Here is a 12,631-nt window from a genome sequence, read left to right as displayed (position 1 = left end):
GTTCAGTAGTAACGCACCAATAAGAATAAAACTAATTCATTTCTTTTGCAAGGAAAACATTTTATTTCTCATTTTACACACCTGGGGGCAGTAACAGGAAAATTTTAAGGTAATTGTAGAGTAAGTGTAATTAGTTTATTTTAAACTAGTTGCAGCACTAATCTAATATAAATACAAAAGCCAAGAAAATAGGCACTTTTATGATCGTTTTCATGAAAATTAACCGATCGTTAAGGAGTTAAACATAGATTATGCAGGGCACATCTTCTGGACTAAGGGGTTGAGCTGTGTAAAAAATATTTTTCTTTACAAAAAGCTATTTAAATGAGAGAATTACCTAAAAATATTTTCTTAGTTCATTTATTAATAATTTATTCAAATATGTTATTAGATAGCTAGATATTTATTTAGCTAATTGAATTGTATTGAATAAAAATAATTGGATTTGAGGGTTTTAATTACCCCTGTAACTAGGTCAGTGACTTCTAGTAAGTCTTAATAGACTGAAAGGATGCTGCTGAGTGCATATAAATTGCTGGCCCTCAATTATTGATTACCCTCTGCTGGAAAATGTCGGGCAATCCCTCATCTTGCGCTTCTTAGACGACGAATGCTGTGTTGAATACTACTGGCCAGCATAAGTACAGTTGAAAGTGACTTAGACCCGTCGCTTTAGCTGCTGGCAACCAGCAGTTTTGTGGTGCTGGACCTATGTATTTGTTTCTCCTGGGATGGAACTTTATTATCATATAATACTAACAGCATGATGGTTATAAAATTATCTTCTTTTCTTAAATTCCAATTGCTCTTAGTAAGATTGCTTAAAAATTATTTCTTTTTAAAAAATACATTTTATATAGAGGAATATTTGCTGAAATGAGGCACATTTCATGATGACATTTAATTTACCATCACTGTACTATCCTGAGTCATCTCAGAAAATGAAATAAGTTAAATATTAGTCTTCGTATGATAGTTTTTAAAACAAGGGACAAAACAAAGTGATACTTTCCAAACAACAGTGAAGTGATACGCTATTTTTTTTACTCTTTTTTTTCCTACATAAATTTGTTGTTGTAATTTACGTCGCACTAGAGCTGCACAATGGGCTATTGGCGACGGTCTGGGAAACATCCCGGAGGATGATCCGAAGACATGCCATTACAATTTTGATCCTCTGCAGAGGGGGTGGCGCCTCCGCTTCGGTAGCCCGACGACCTGCACGCGAAGTCGAGCACTTTACGGCAGCACAGTTTGACGAGGACCAATACCACACACCCTCGGTCCCTACGTAAATTTAGTAACCGTCGTATATACAATCGCACAAAGCACGTGTGCAGTATCGCAATCCAACAGCAAAAGTCATAAACAAACCTTTGTAATCTTCCAATGACAGCAGATTTTTATTCCAATCTAGTAAAAACTGACAAATTCTGCTATGCCCGGGTATTGTCGGGATAATAAATAAATATTTGCAATATATAGACCCACCCGAGTTAACTCGGTACGAAATTATAGTAGCTTGATTGGGAGGTATTGTCGCATCCCCCATGTAGACCCGATCTCCCACTATCATTTAATATTTATTTATTTACATCATTTATCATATCTTGATTACCATTTTTACGAATTTTACAAAATTTTTAAATTTTAAAGATTTTATCAATAAAAATCACATAAAATTGTGATAAAATTACCATTCTGCGCAGTAATGACATTTCTAGTAAAATAAAAATAAAAGTTTTGCTTATAAGGACCTGAAGTTCTATGAGCTTTGGATCATGGAAATAGTAGAAAAGTCAGTCAAATAGAATGAAAGATATTTGACTAATTTTATTTTTTGTGTAGGAAAAAAAAAAGTTTATTTCACTCTAAAACACCGAAATTACTTTCCCAGCTACCCCAATAGTAAAATAATAGCTTTAAAGGGGTTCCCAGAATTTTCACTGAGTATCTTTTTTTTTAAATTTGGGCCGCTGGAGCCCAGGTATCATAAAAAAGATGAGTCAAAATTTAAAAACTTTATATGTTATTAAATATGCTTCATATAAGAAAACGATAAAAAACGTGCTTCAAATACATATGCGTACATAGTAAACTACAGGGCCACATTGTGTACCCTCTATGACGTCTATAATGATTTCCTCTGGTAGGGTACACTATTACCCGGTAATATAATACGTGGTCCAATTTGAATATTATAGGTTAATATAAGAGGGAGATATAGGACCATATTTTTATACAGAATAGTGACTTCGAATTTCTTCATTTAAACGCTATTCAACACACTATTATATTTATACATACATAGGAAATTAAAGAGCCACTGTGTGAACCCCCTATGACAGGGATGGCGAACCAATGGCACGCGTGACATTTATGACACGCGATACAATATTTTGGGCACGCCACCCATCACAAGGTTTACTATGAAGCATATTAACATATAAATTAAAATTTAAAAAAAATTATTGACAAAAAAATTAACAATTAATGCCAAAAAAAACTAACAATAAATAACTAGCAAAACAATTTAACAGTCCTGTTTAAACTAACATACGATCTAATATAAGTTATTTGTCATCTGATTTGCAACAACAGAAGTCACACTGATGTTACTTTAAGTTGAATTATGCGTATAACTGAGACATTGCAAAATGCCTTTTTTTCCATAGTATATAAAGAGTTTTGAGTTGATGGTATTCAGTATTATTACTTTCCCAATAATCACGAAGTCAAAATTATTTGATGGCACGTCTATGATCACATTAAATAATTTTTTGGAAAAAATGGCACGTTAGTGCAAAAAGGTTCGCCACCCCTGCCCTATGAGGTCTATAATTATTTCCTCTGGTAGGGTACAATACTACCCGGCAATTAAATACGTGGTCAAATTAAAATATTATGGATCAATATTAAGGTCTGATATTGGGCCTTGCGGTAATATTGAAAAATAATTTCGAATTTCCTCGTTTTAAAGCTCTTTAGAACACACTATTTAAGATATACGTAAATAGTAAACTACAGGGCCACATTGTGTACCCCCTAAGAGGTTTATAATTATTTCATCTGGCAGGGTACACTATTACCCGGTAATATAATACGAGGTCCAATTAATATATTATTTGTCAATATTAAGGTCTGATATCGGGCCATGCGTTAATATTGAAAAATGACTTCGAATCCAATCCAAAATTTATAAGTTTATTAGCTATTATTCGCTATTTCATAAAGGAAAAATAGTTATTTCTATATACAGAACACTTGATTCACGTTAAATTGTCAAACAGTATATTAAGCTAAATATTCGCGCGGCTGGTATGTGAATCGTGGTGCAGTTGGTAGCGCTGTGGGCAAGGATGATTTGTAGTCCCGGAAGTCCTGGGTTCGATACCCTGCAAGGGTCGCCTTTAAAATTTTTTTATTTAATTTATTTTTTAATCTACTTTTCGACAATTTAGCGTGAATGAAGTGTTCTGTATATAGAAATAACTATTTTTCCTTCATGAAATATCGAATAAATAAACTGATAAATTTTGATTATTTTTTATTTATTTATTTATTTTATTTAATGTTATTTTTTTAACTTCTTTCTCAATATTTTTAAGTGAATAAAGTGTTTTAAATATGAAAATAATTATTTTTCTTTGTTAAAGAGAGAATAATGGCTGAAAAAAGGACAAAAGTCGTATCAGGAGGCACGCACACGTCACACCCCGTTACTCCCTTTAATATTAACCTATAAATTTCAAACTCGGCCTGAAATTAGAGTCTAATGTAACAAACAATTGAACCGAAGGAATTTTTTATAGACTAATTAGTGGACCCACAATGTTCCAAAATAAGTTTTGTTGATTATCCGGGAGGAGATGCTTTAAGCTAAATATACGTGGAGCTGGTATGTGAATCGTGGTGCAGTTGGTAGCGCTGTGCGCAAGGGTGATTTGTGGTCCCGGAAGTCCTGGCTTCGATACCCTGCAAGGGTCGCCTTTAAATTTTTTTTATTTATTTTACATTATGTTTTTTAATCTACTTTTCGACAATTTAGCGTGAATGAAGTGTTCTGTATATAGAAATAACTATTTTTCCTTCATGAAATATCGAATAATAGCTAATAAACTGATAAATTTTGATTATTTTTTATTTATTTATTTATTTTATTTAATGTTATTTTTTTAACTTCTTTCTCAATATTTTTAAGTGAATAAAGTGTTTTAAATATGAAAATAATTATTTTTCTTTGTTAAAGAGAGAATAATGGCTGAAAAAAGGACAAAAGTCGTATCAGGAGGCACGCACACGTCACACCCCGTTACTCCCTTTAATATTAACCTATAAATTTCAAACTCGGCCTGAAATTAGAGTCTAATGTAACAAACAATTGAACCGAAGGAATTTTTTATAGACTAATTAGTGGACCCACAATGTTCCAAAATAAGTTTTGTTGATTATCCGGGAGGAGATGCTTTAAGCTAAATATACGTGGAGCTGGTATGTGAATCGTGGTGCAGTTGGTAGCGCTGTGCGCAAGGGTGATTTGTGGTCCCGGAAGTCCTGGCTTCGATACCCTGCAAGGGTCGCCTTTAAATTTTTTTTATTTATTTTACATTATGTTTTTTAATCTACTTTTCGGCAATTTAGCGTGAATGAAGTGTTCTGTATATAGAAATAACTATTTTTCCTTCATGAAATATCGAATAATAGCTAATAAACTGATAAATTTTGATTATTTTTTATTTATTTAATTATTTTATTTAATGTTATTTTTTTAACTTCTTTCTCAATATTTTTAAGAGAATAAAGTGTTTTATATATGAAAAGAATTATTTTTCTTTGTTAAAGAGCGAATAATGGCTGAAAAAAGGACAAAAGTCGTATCAGGAGGCACGCATACGTCACACCCCGTTACTCCCTATAATATTAAATTATAAATTTCAAACTCGGCCTGAAATTAGACTCTAATGTAACAAACAAGTGAACCGAAGGAATTTTTTATAGACTAATTAGTGGACCCACAATGTTCCAAAATAAGTTTTGTTGATTATCCGGGAGGAGATGCTTTAAGCTAAATATACGTGGAGCTGGTATGTGAATCGTGGTGCAGTTGGTAGCGCTGTGCGCATGGCTGATTTGTGGTCCCGGAAGTCCTGGCTTCGATACCCTGCAAGGGTCGCCTTTAAATTTTTTTTATTTATTTTACATTATGTTTTTTAATCTACTTTTCGACAATTTAGCGTGAATGAAGTGTTCTGTATATAGAAATAACTATTTTTCCTTCATGAAATATCGAATAATAGCTAATAAACTGATAAATTTTGATTATTTTTTATTTATTTTATTTAATGTTATTTTTTTAACTTCCTTCTCAATATTTTTAAGAGAATAAAGTGTTTTATATATGAAAAGAATTATTTTTCTTTGTTAAAGAGCGAATAATGGCTGAAAAAAGGACAAAAGTCGTATCAGGAGGCACGCATACGTCACACCCCGTTACTCCCTATAATATTAAATTATAAATTTCAAACTCGGCCTGAAATTAGAGTCTAATGTAACAAACAAGTGAACCGAAGGAATTTTTTATAGACTAATTAGTGGACCCACAATGTTCCAAAATAAGTTTTGTTGATTATCCGGGAGGAGATGCTTTAAGCTAAATATACGTGGAGCTGGTATGTGAATCGTGGTGCAGTTGGTAACGCTGTGCGCAAGGCTGATTTGTGGTCCCGGAAGTCCTGGCTTCGATACCCTGCAAGGGTCGCCTTTAAATTTTTTTTATTTATTTTACATTATGTTTTTTAATCTACTTTTCGACAATTTAGCGTGAATGAAGTGTTCTGTATATAGAAATAACTATTTTTCCTTCATGAAATATCGAATAATAGCTAATAAACTGATAAATTTTGATTATTTTTTATTTATTTAATTATTTTATTTAATGTTATTTTTTTAACTTCTTTCTCAATATTTTTAAGAGAATAAAGTGTTTTATATATGAAAAGAATTATTTTTCTTTGTTAAAGAGCGAATAATGGCTGAAAAAAGGACAAAAGTCGTATCAGGAGGCACGCATACGTCACACCCCGTTACTCCCTATAATATTAAATTATAAATTTCAAACTCGGCCTGAAATTAGAGTCTAATGTAACAAACAAGTGAACCGAAGGAATTTTTTATAGACTAATTAGTGGACCCACAATGTTCCAAAATAAGTTTTGTTGATTATCCGGGAGGAGATGCTTTAAGCTAAATATACGTGGAGCTGGTATGTGAATCGTGGTGCAGTTGGTAGCGCTGTGCGCAAGGCTGATTTGTGGTCCCGGAAGTCCTGGCTTCGATACCCTGCAAGGGTCGACTTCAAATTTTTTTTATTTATTTTATATTATGTTTTTTAATCTACTTTTCGACAATTTAGCGGGAATGAAGTGTTCTGTATTTAGAAATAACTATTTTTCCTTCATGAAATATCGAATAATAGCTAATAAACTGATAAATTTTGATTATTTTTTATTTATTTTATTTAATGTTATTTTTTTAACTTCCTTCTCAATATTTTTAAGAGAATAAAGTGTTTTATATATGAAAAGAATTATTTTTCTTTGTTAAAGAGCGAATAATGGCTGAAAAAAGGACAAAAGTCGTATCAGGAGGCACGCATACGTCACACCCCGTTACTCCCTATAATATTAAATTATAAATTTCAAACTCGGCCTGAAATTAGACTCTAATGTAACAAACAAGTGAACCGAAGGAATTTTTTATAGACTAATTAGTGGACCCACAATGTTCCAAAATAAGTTTTGTTGATTATCCGGGAGGAGATGCTTTAAGCTAAATATACGTGGAGCTGGTATGTGAATCGTGGTGCAGTTGGTAGCGCTGTGCGCAAGGGTGATTTGTGGTCCCGGAAGTCCTGGCTTCGATACCCTGCAAGGGTCGCCTTTAAATTTTTTTTATTTATTTTACATTATGTTTTTTAATCTACTTTTCGACAATTTAGCGTGAATGAAGTGTTCTGTATATAGAAATAACTATTTTTCCTTCATGAAATATCGAATAATAGCTAATAAACTGATAAATTTTGATTATTTTTTATTTATTTATTTATTTTATTTAATGTTATTTTTTTAACTTCTTTCTCAATATTTTTAAGTGAATAAAGTGTTTTAAATATGAAAATAATTATTTTTCTTTGTTAAAGAGAGAATAATGGCTGAAAAAAGGACAAAAGTCGTATCAGGAGGCACGCACACGTCACACCCCGTTACTCCCTTTAATATTAACCTATAAATTTCAAACTCGGCCTGAAATTAGAGTCTAATGTAACAAACAATTGAACCGAAGGAATTTTTTATAGACTAATTAGTGGACCCACAATGTTCCAAAATAAGTTTTGTTGATTATCCGGGAGGAGATGCTTTAAGCTAAATATACGTGGAGCTGGTATGTGAATCGTGGTGCAGTTGGTAGCGCTGTGCGCAAGGGTGATTTGTGGTCCCGGAAGTCCTGGCTTCGATACCCTGCAAGGGTCGCCTTTAAATTTTTTTTATTTATTTTACATTATGTTTTTTAATCTACTTTTCGGCAATTTAGCGTGAATGAAGTGTTCTGTATATAGAAATAACTATTTTTCCTTCATGAAATATCGAATAATAGCTAATAAACTGATAAATTTTGATTATTTTTTATTTATTTTATTTAATGTTATTTTTTTAACTTCTTTCTCAATATTTTTAAGAGAATAAAGTGTTTTATATATGAAAAGAATTATTTTTCTTTGTTAAAGAGCGAATAATGGCTGAAAAAAGGACAAAAGTCGTATCAGGAGGCACGCATACGTCACACCCCGTTACTCCCTATAATATTAAATTATAAATTTCAAACTCGGCCTGAAATTAGACTCTAATGTAACAAACAAGTGAACCGAAGGAATTTTTTATAGACTAATTAGTGGACCCACAATGTTCCAAAATAAGTTTTGTTGATTATCCGGGAGGAGATGCTTTAAGCTAAATATACGTGGAGCTGGTATGTGAATCGTGGTGCAGTTGGTAGCGCTGTGCGCATGGCTGATTTGTGGTCCCGGAAGTCCTGGCTTCGATACCCTGCAAGGGTCGCCTTTAAATTTTTTTTATTTATTTTACATTATGTTTTTTAATCTACTTTTCGACAATTTAGCGTGAATGAAGTGTTCTGTATATAGAAATAACTATTTTTCCTTCATGAAATATCGAATAATAGCTAATAAACTGATAAATTTTGATTATTTTTTATTTATTTTATTTAATGTTATTTTTTTAACTTCCTTCTCAATATTTTTAAGAGAATAAAGTGTTTTATATATGAAAAGAATTATTTTTCTTTGTTAAAGAGCGAATAATGGCTGAAAAAAGGACAAAAGTCGTATCAGGAGGCACGCATACGTCACACCCCGTTACTCCCTATAATATTAAATTATAAATTTCAAACTCGGCCTGAAATTAGAGTCTAATGTAACAAACAAGTGAACCGAAGGAATTTTTTATAGACTAATTAGTGGACCCACAATGTTCCAAAATAAGTTTTGTTGATTATCCGGGAGGAGATGCTTTAAGCTAAATATACGTGGAGCTGGTATGTGAATCGTGGTGCAGTTGGTAACGCTGTGCGCAAGGCTGATTTGTGGTCCCGGAAGTCCTGGCTTCGATACCCTGCAAGGGTCGCCTTTAAATTTTTTTTATTTATTTTACATTATGTTTTTTAATCTACTTTTCGACAATTTAGCGTGAATGAAGTGTTCTGTATATAGAAATAACTATTTTTCCTTCATGAAATATCGAATAATAGCTAATAAACTGATAAATTTTGATTATTTTTTATTTATTTAATTATTTTATTTAATGTTATTTTTTTAACTTCTTTCTCAATATTTTTAAGAGAATAAAGTGTTTTATATATGAAAAGAATTATTTTTCTTTGTTAAAGAGCGAATAATGGCTGAAAAAAGGACAAAAGTCGTATCAGGAGGCACGCATACGTCACACCCCGTTACTCCCTATAATATTAAATTATAAATTTCAAACTCGGCCTGAAATTAGAGTCTAATGTAACAAACAAGTGAACCGAAGGAATTTTTTATAGACTAATTAGTGGACCCACAATGTTCCAAAATAAGTTTTGTTGATTATCCGGGAGGAGATGCTTTAAGCTAAATATACGTGGAGCTGGTATGTGAATCGTGGTGCAGTTGGTAGCGCTGTGCGCAAGGCTGATTTGTGGTCCCGGAAGTCCTGGCTTCGATACCCTGCAAGGGTCGACTTCAAATTTTTTTTATTTATTTTATATTATGTTTTTTAATCTACTTTTCGACAATTTAGCGGGAATGAAGTGTTCTGTATTTAGAAATAACTATTTTTCCTTCATGAAATATCGAATAATAGCTAATAAACTGATAAATTTTGATTATTTTTTATTTATTTTATTTAATGTTATTTTTTTAACTTCCTTCTCAATATTTTTAAGAGAATAAAGTGTTTTATATATGAAAAGAATTATTTTTCTTTGTTAAAGAGCGAATAATGGCTGAAAAAAGGACAAAAGTCGTATCAGGAGGCACGCATACGTCACACCCCGTTACTCCCTATAATATTAAATTATAAATTTCAAACTCGGCCTGAAATTAGACTCTAATGTAACAAACAAGTGAACCGAAGGAATTTTTTATAGACTAATTAGTGGACCCACAATGTTCCAAAATAAGTTTTGTTGATTATCCGGGAGGAGATGCTTTAAGCTAAATATACGTGGAGCTGGTATGTGAATCGTGGTGCAGTTGGTAGCGCTGTGCGCAAGGCTGATTTGTGGTCCCGGAAGTCCTGGCTTCGATACCCTGCAAGGGTCGACTTCAAATTTTTTTTATTTATTTTATATTATGTTTTTTAATCTACTTTTCGACAATTTAGCGGGAATGAAGTGTTCTGTATTTAGAAATAACTATTTTTCCTTCATGAAATATCGAATAATAGCTAATAAACTGATAAATTTTGATTATTTTTTATTTATTTTATTTAATGTTATTTTTTTAACTTCCTTCTCAATATTTTTAAGAGAATAAAGTGTTTTATATATGAAAAGAATTATTTTTCTTTGTTAAAGAGCGAATAATGGCTGAAAAAAGGACAAAAGTCGTATCAGGAGGCACGCATACGTCACACCCCGTTACTCCCTATAATATTAAATTATAAATTTCAAACTCGGCCTGAAATTAGACTCTAATGTAACAAACAAGTGAACCGAAGGAATTTTTTATAGACTAATTAGTGGACCCACAATGTTCCAAAATAAGTTTTGTTGATTATCCGGGAGGAGATGCTTTAAGCTAAATATACGTGGAGCTGGTATGTGAATCGTGGTGCAGTTGGTAGCGCTGTGCGCAAGGCTGATTTGTGGTCCCGGAAGTCCTGGCTTCGATACCCTGCAAGGGTCGCCTTTAAATTTTTTTTATTTATTTTACATTATGTTTTTTAATCTACTTTTCGACAATTTAGCGTGAATGAAGTGTTCTGTATATAGAAATAACTATTTTTCCTTCATGAAATATCGAATAATAGCTAATAAACTGATAAATTTTGATTATTTTTTATTTATTTTATTTAATGTTATTTTTTTAACTTCCTTCTCAATATTTTTAAGAGAATAAAGTGTTTTATATATGAAAAGAATTATTTTTCTTTGTTAAAGAGCGAATAATGGCTGAAAAAAGGACAAAAGTCGTATCAGGAGGCACGCATACGTCACACCCCGTTACTCCCTATAATATTAAATTATAAATTTCAAACTCGGCCTGAAATTAGAGTCTAATGTAACAAACAAGTGAACCGAAGGAATTTTTTATAGACTAATTAGTGGACCCACAATGTTCCAAAATAAGTTTTGTTGATTATCCGGGAGGAGATGCTTTAAGCTAAATATACGTGGAGCTGGTATGTGAATCGTGGTGCAGTTGGTAACGCTGTGCGCAAGGCTGATTTGTGGTCCCGGAAGTCCTGGCTTCGATACCCTGCAAGGGTCGCCTTTAAATTTTTTTTATTTATTTTACATTATGTTTTTTAATCTACTTTTCGACAATTTAGCGTGAATGAAGTGTTCTGTATATAGAAATAACTATTTTTCCTTCATGAAATATCGAATAATAGCTAATAAACTGATAAATTTTGATTATTTTTTATTTATTTAATTATTTTATTTAATGTTATTTTTTTAACTTCTTTCTCAATATTTTTAAGAGAATAAAGTGTTTTATATATGAAAAGAATTATTTTTCTTTGTTAAAGAGCGAATAATGGCTGAAAAAAGGACAAAAGTCGTATCAGGAGGCACGCATACGTCACACCCCGTTACTCCCTATAATATTAAATCATAAATTTCAAACTCGGCCTGAAATTAGAGTCTAATGTAACAAACAAGTGAACCGAAGGAATTTTTTATAGACTAATTAGTGGACCCACAATGTTCCAAAATAAGTTTTGTTGATTATCCGGGAGGAGATGCTTTAAGCTAAATATACGTGGAGCTGGTATGTGAATCGTGGTGCAGTTGGTAGCGCGGTGCGCAAGGGTGATTTGTGGTCCCGGAAGTCCTGGGTTCGATACCCTGCAAGGGTCGACTTCAAATTTTTTTTATTTATTTTATATTATGTTTTTTAATCTACTTTTCGACAATTTAGCGTGAATGAAGTGTTCTGTATTTAGAAATAACTATTTTTCCTTCATGAAATATCGAATAATAGCTAATAAACTGATAAATTTTGATTATTTTTTATTTATTTAATTATTTTATTTAATGTTATTTTTTTAACTTCCTTCTCAATATTTTTAAGAGAATAAAGTGTTTTATATATGAAAAGAATTATTTTTCTTTGTTAAGGAGCGAATAATGGCTGAAAAAAAGACAAAAGTCGCATCAGGAGGCACGCAAACATCACACCCCGTTACTCGCTATAATATTAACCTATAAATTTCAAACTCGGCCTGAAATTTGAATCTAATGTAACAAACAATTGTATTGAAGGAATTCTTTATAGACTAATTAGTGGACCCACAATGTTCCAAAATATTATTTGATGATTAACCGTGAGGAGGTGCTTAAAGCTAAATATACGCGGAGCAGGTATGTGAATCGTGGTGCAGTTGGTAGCGCTGTGAGCAAGGATGATTTGTAGTCCCGGAAGTCCTGGGTTCGATACCCTGCAAGGGTCGCCTTTAAATTTTTTTTATTTAATTTATATTATGTTTTTTAATCTACTTTTCGACAATTTAGCGTGAATGAAGTGTTCTGTATATCGAAATAACTATTTTTCCTTCATGAAATATCGAATAATAGCTAATAAGCAGATAAATTTTGATTATTTTTTATTTATTTATTTATTTTATTTAATGTTATTTTTTTAACTTCTTTCTCAATATTTTTAAGTGAATAAAGTGTTTTAAATATGAAAATAATTATTTTTCTTTGTTAAAGAGAGAATAATGGCTGAAAAAAGGACAAAAGTCGTATCAGGAGGCACGCACACGTCACACCCCGTTACTCCCTTTAATATTAACCTATAAATTTCAAACTCGGCCTGAAATTAGAGTCTAATGTAACAAACTATTGA

The sequence above is a fragment of the Parasteatoda tepidariorum genome, chromosome 5 (genome assembly GCF_982258835.1).
Source record: "Parasteatoda tepidariorum strain Cologne lab strain chromosome 5, Ptep-v5.0, whole genome shotgun sequence".
Lineage (NCBI taxonomy): Eukaryota > Metazoa > Arthropoda > Arachnida > Araneae > Theridiidae > Parasteatoda > Parasteatoda tepidariorum.
The sequence above is the reverse complement of the archived record's forward strand: the minus strand, read 5'-3'. Positions refer to the sequence as shown.